We start from the raw sequence: 6,326 nt of genomic DNA on the forward strand, positions 1-6,326 counted from the left end.
CAGAGGTAAGAGCTCTCTGAACTTTGCCCAGGCTAGTCTTATTTTAGCAGCTACACCTTCAGGCTTATGAATATGGAAGTTGATGCTGATATAAATTGATCTGTCTGTCAAATTTTCTCTCTATCAATCAGCACTTCTGTTTGTCAACTTATTTATCTGCCTGTTTCTTTATTGCTTCTGTCATTTGACTGTGGCTATGCTGGAGCACCGCCTTTAGTTGAACAAATCGACCCCAGGACTTATTCTTTGTTAACCTAGTACTTATTCCATCAGTCCCTTTTGCTGAATTACTAAGTTACAGTGATATAAACACATCATCAGTTGTCAAGCGATGATGGGGGGGAACAAACACAGACACACAAATACATACATACATACATACATACATACATACATACATACATACATATAAATATATATGTATATATACATGTATATATTTACATATATATATAAATATAAATACATATATGTATGTGTGTATATGTATATCATCATCATCATCATCATCGTTTAGCGTCCGTTTTCCATGCTAGCATGGGTTGGACGGTTCTACTGGGGTCTGTGAAGCCAGAAGGCTTCATCAGGCCCAGTCAAATCTGGCAGTGTTTCTACGGCTGGATGCCCTTCCTAACGCCAACCACTCCGTGAGTGTAGTGGGTGCTTTTTACGTGCCACCCGCACTGGTGCCAGACAGAGCTGGCAAACGGCCACGAACGGATGGTGCTTTTTATGTGCCACCGGCACGAGGGCCAGGCGAGGCTGGCAACGGACACGAAACGGGGCATGCTGGCAACGGTCGCGAAACGGAAAGTTCTCTTACATGCCACCGGCACTGGTAACACATCTGCAATTTCCATTGATCGATTTCCATTGATCGATTTCCATTCTGATCGTCACTTGCCTCAACGGGTCTTCAGAAGCAGAGTTTTGACATGCCACTGGCACTGGTAGCACATCCGCAATTTCCATTGATCGATTTCGATTCTGATCCTCACTTGCCTCATCACGTCTTCACAAGTAGAGTTTTGTGTCCCAAGAAGGGAAGGTATGCATACGTAGGCTGGCTCCATCCCATGTAGAAGGCCACGGGTTATGGAGTCACTTGTCCTGCCGGGTCTTCTCGCGCACAGCACACTTCCAGAGGTCTCGGTCTCTAGTCATTTCCTCAGTGAGACCTAAAGTTCGAAGGTCGTGCTTCACCACCTCGTCCCAGGTTTTCCTGGGTCTGCCTCTTCCACAGGTTCCCTCAACCGCTAGGGTGGTGGCACTTTTTCACACAACTATCTTCATCCATTCTCGCCACATGACCATACCAGCGCAAACGTCTCTCTTGCACACCACAACTGATGCTTCTTAGGTCCAGCTTTTCTCTCAAGGTACTTACACTCTGCCGAGTGTGAGTACCGGCATTACACATCCATCGGAGCATACTGGCTTCATTTCTAGCGAGCTTACGCATATCCTCAGCAGTCACGGCCCATGTTTCACTGCCATGTAGCATGGCTGTTCGTACACACGCATCATACAGTCTGCCTTTCACTCTGTGCGAGAGGCCTTTTGTCACCAGCAGAGGTAAGAGCTCTCTGAACTTTGCCAAGCTATTCTTACTCTAGCAGTTACACTTTCAGCACACCCGCCCCCGCTGCTGACTTGGTCACCTAGGTAACGGAAACTATCAACTATTTCTAGTTTTTCTCCCTGGAAAGTGACGGAAGTTGGTCTCAGAGCATTTTCAGTGTTTATTGTTCCTGAGCATCTGCCACATACAAAAACCATCTTCCTAGTTAGCCTTCCTTTGACATTGCTGCATCTCTTATGTGTCCATAGCTTACACTTGGTGATATATATGATGATGATGATGATGATGGTGGTGGTGGTGGTGGTGGTGGCGGCGGCGGCGATGGTAGTGGTGGTGGTGATGATGATGAAAATGCAGTCCATACAGTTTGATATTTTTGTGTCTTTTTTATTTTTTTTTAACGAAGACTTTTATTATTTAAGCAAATGAATTTTTTTTTTTTAATTGAGTCTCTTTCATCTTTTAATTACAGACTGATTCCAGCCAACCAATCATGAAAACTGTTGAAAACCCTTTCTTACTTGTTTTTGTTCATTTCCACTCGTTAGCCCTAATGAAGCTGTCAGCCTACCAGTGCACACTACTAACTAAACATTGTTTTAATCAAATTAACATGATTTTTTTAAAAAATGTTACCCTGACATTTTGATAAGCATATGTTTATATCAAGGGCAGAGCTCTTCTTTTTCTTCTCTCCCTCCACTTTTCCATCCCTCCTCTTCCTCTTCCCCCACGTCTTCCTTCTTCATTTTTCACTTCCTTTTCTTCCTCTTCTTTTTCTTCCTATATTCCTTCTTCTTCTTCTTCTTCTTATTATTATTATAATTATTATTATTATTATTATTATTATTATTATCATTATCATTATCATTATTATTATTATTGTTGTTGTTGTTATTATTATTATTATTATTATTATTACTATTCCTCATCCTCCTTCACCTCCTCCATCTCCTCCTTCTTCTATTTCATTCCCTTCTCCTCCACCTTTTATTCTCCTCTCCTTCACGCCTTTTTTCCTTCTTTCCTCTTCCTCCCCCACTTCTCCTTCCTCCTCATTCTCCTCTTCCTCCCCTCATTCTCCCCCCTCCCCTGCCTGATGCTACTCTTTCTTCTTTTCTTCATCCATCTCATTTCCAACTTTCTATCGGCATCAAGTGTAAGGCATGTGAGAAAACAAGAAGGTGCTAAAAGGTGAAACCTTTAATTACACCTGTCGTTTAATTATACTTGTCGTTTAATTACACCTGTTGTTTAGACTCTCCCCCTCTCACTGACCTCCTTCACCCACTTATCTAACATCAAAAATGCATCAAAACTCAACACTAAACCCCACCCCCAATAAGGATCTCCGCTCACCCCTCAAGAACCTCACAAAAAAACTGTGGGTATGAAACTCTTCATTTTTATGTAAAAATGTGTTGGGCAAGACACCAGAGAAGTGGGACTCTGGTTCTGTGGATGAGAACCCTTTGGAGTGCTGGAGTAAATCCTAAGTAATTAAGAACCAGTGTGGAGACCCTTCTGCGGTGAGATAAATTACTCTTTACTCTTTACTCTTTTACTTGTTTCTGTCATTTGACTGTGGCCATGCTGGAGCACCGCCTTTAGTCGAGCAAATCGACCCTGGGACTTATTCTTTGTAAGCCCAGTACTTATTCTATCGGTCTCTTTTGCCGAACCGCTAAGTGACGGCGACGTAAACACAGCAGCATCGGTTGTCAAGCAATGCTAGGGGGACAAACACAGACACACAAACACACACATATATATATATATACGACAGGCTTCTTTCAGTTTCTGTCTACCAAATCCACTCACAAGGCATTGGTCGGCCCGGGGCTACAGCAGAAGACACTTGCCCAAGATGCCACGCAGTGGGACTGAACCCGGAACCATGTGGTTGGTTAGCAAGCTACTTACCACACAGCCACTCCTGTATCTTTAATTACAAAATTTCAAAATTATTTAACATATGGTATAATTATTAACAGGACAAATTTTAGTCATTTCTCTGCAGACTGAAAAAAATGATGAACAACCTTAAACTAATTTCAAACCTTATTGCTGTCTCATCAGAGGCGTCTACATTATTCTGACTGCATCCAGAGAAACAAGGTGGCGAACTGGCAGAAACGTTAGCACGCCGGGCGAAATGCGTAGCTGTATTTCGTCTGCAGTTACGTTCTGAGTTCAAATTCCGCCGAGGTCAACTTTGCCTTTCATCCTTTCGGGGTCGATAAATTAAGTACCAGTTACACACTGGGGTTGATGTAATCGACTTAATCCATTTTGTCTGTCCTTGTTTGTCCTCTCTGTGTTTAGCCCCTTGTGGGTAGTAAAGAAATAGGTATTTCGTCTACCGCTACGTTCTAAGTTCAAATTCCGCCGAGGTCGACTTTGCCTTTCATCCTTTCGAGGTTGATTAAATAAGTACCAGTTAAGCACTGGGGTCGATGTAATCAACTTAATCCATTTGTCTGTCCTTGTTTGTCCTCTCTGTGTTTAGCACCTTGTATCCAGAGAAACAAACAGCCAAATTGTTTATATACTCAATACATGCAGCAGTAACTCTATGAAGGGGTCCCTAATTTGGATACAGAAAGTGTCTAACACTTTATGAATACCAGTGGCCTTAAATTACAATTTAGATTTTAACAACTTTTGTTACCATATTTCTATTGACATACACCTTAATTCAAATTAATATTGGAAATAACGAAGAATTTAGTACAAAAACTTTGTCCTTATTAAACTGGGGTATGGAATGTAAATTAACATAAATTAACATGAATTAACATTAATCAACATGGAATTTTGAAGGAAAGTTTTAATTTAGGTCATTTAAACAGGAAGTTTGTATGATAGAAATGAGGTGGATTGTTATCAAACGAGTCAACCATAGTTTTTGTAGACTTCCATGTTTGTTCATATTTTTTTTTGTTTCCATAAGACTGGTTTGACTGCTGTGTATGTGCTCACCTCTAAGGAGATGAAGTGACCCCTACACCTGTCTCCTGTCATGGTGAGGTGGAGAACAGTTTAAAGAGTATGTGACCAAAGACAATGACCTAGAGCAGGGGTTCTCAGCTGGAGACCATATAAGGGTCCTTGCAGGCAAAATATTAAATAAGGGATCCGCAATACTATATTCAGGGGTCAATGAAAATATTTTGATCCAGATCAGGAGTGGGGAACCTTTTTGTTCATGAAGGTCACCTTACAATTCATTGCCCCTCATAGAGGCCACATTGAACAAATACTTTTTTGTCATTTTATCCCTTGGCTTAGGCCCCTAAGTAATTTAACAGTAATATCATTAAAAAAAAAAGACAGGTGAATAAAAATTGGAAATATGACATTTTCAAATATTTTACTTAAGTAGGAACTTTTTTTTAGGTGCAGGAGTGGCTGTGTGGTAAGTAGCTTGTTTACCAACCACATCACCATCATCATCGTTGTCGTCGTCACTATCATCATCGTAGTCATCATCATAGTCATCATCATCGTTATCGTCATTGTCATCATCATTGTTGTCATCATTATCATCCATCTTCCATGTTAGCATCAGTTGGAGAATTTGGTCGGATCCAATGGCAAGCATTCCGTTGAAACCCTTAAACAACTCAGCCAGTTCACAGCTATTAGTGACGTATTAGTCACTGCAAATGTTTTGGGGTCAAGGGGAAGCAGTGAAAGAGAGAGAGGGAGAGAGAGAGAGACAGACAGACAGACAGACAGACAGACAGAAGAAAGGATTTGAAACAAGAGTGGTTGGAGGTTAGGGGACAAGAAAAAGAGTGAAAAAATAAGGGTGGGAGGATTTAATAGACCGTGTAAAAGTAGGGTTTAGGTATTTTTAAGGGTTCATTTGAATGTCAGTGATCTAGAGACAGCTTAACAATTACAATATACCGATTCATGTCAGTACACAAGACGTACAGACAAACCATGTAAATTAGCCGACGAGCCAACATAGTTTTCGCAAAGGCATGGAAATATGTTATCCAGGCAGGTGGAAGGATGGTCATGTGGTTAAGGAGATCGCTTTGCAACCACATGGTTTTGGGTTCAGTTCCACTGTGTGAGAAACCTTGGGCAAGTGTCTTTTACTATAATTCCAGGTCAACCAATGTGCTTGAAAACTGATGCTGGTGTATTTGTGCCCTTGTAACTTTGTGGTTCAGCAAAAGAGACTGATGAAATAAGTACTAGGTTTAAAAAATAAGTCCTAGGGTTGATTTGTTCAATCATTCAGGGCAGTGCTCCAGCATGGCTGCAGTCAAATGCTTGAAACAAGTAAAAGAATAAATGAATATATGTGTGTGTGTGTGTGTGTGTGTGTGTATGTGTGTATGTATATATATATATATATATATATATATATATATATGAAGGCGCATGGCTCAGTGGTTAGAGCGTCGAGCTTACGATCGTGAGGTTGTGAGCTCGAATCCCGGACCGGGCTGCGTGTTGTGTTCTCGAGCAAGGCACTTTATTTCACGTTGCTCCAGTTCACTCAGCTGTAGAAATGAGTTGCGACGTCACAGTGCCAAGCTGTATCGACCTTTGTCTTTCCCTTGGATAACACTGGTGGCGTGGAGAGGGGAGGCCGGTATGCGTGGGCGACTGCTGGCCTTCCATAAACAACCTTGCCCGGACTTGTATCTAGGAAGGTAACTTTCTAGGTGCAATCCCATGGTCATTCATGACCGAAGGGGTTCTTTACCCTTTTTTATATATA

The 6,326-nt window shown here is 41.4% G+C and overlaps 1 protein-coding gene across 1 annotated transcript in view; it reads left to right on the forward strand.

Moving 5' to 3' along the window:
- Positions 1-2,223, forward strand: part of LOC115219194 (copper homeostasis protein cutC homolog) — a 39,234-nt gene extending 37,011 nt beyond the window's left edge. Inside the window, exon 9 of the mRNA XM_036509138.1 lies at positions 2,055-2,223. The gene's annotated coding sequence lies outside the window, so the exon portion shown is untranslated. The remainder of the gene's footprint in view (positions 1-2,054) is intronic.
- Positions 2,224-6,326: the final 4,103 nt, after the last annotated feature.

Source organism: Octopus sinensis, linkage group LG14 (assembly GCF_006345805.1).
Source record: "Octopus sinensis linkage group LG14, ASM634580v1, whole genome shotgun sequence".
NCBI lineage: Eukaryota > Metazoa > Mollusca > Cephalopoda > Octopoda > Octopodidae > Octopus > Octopus sinensis.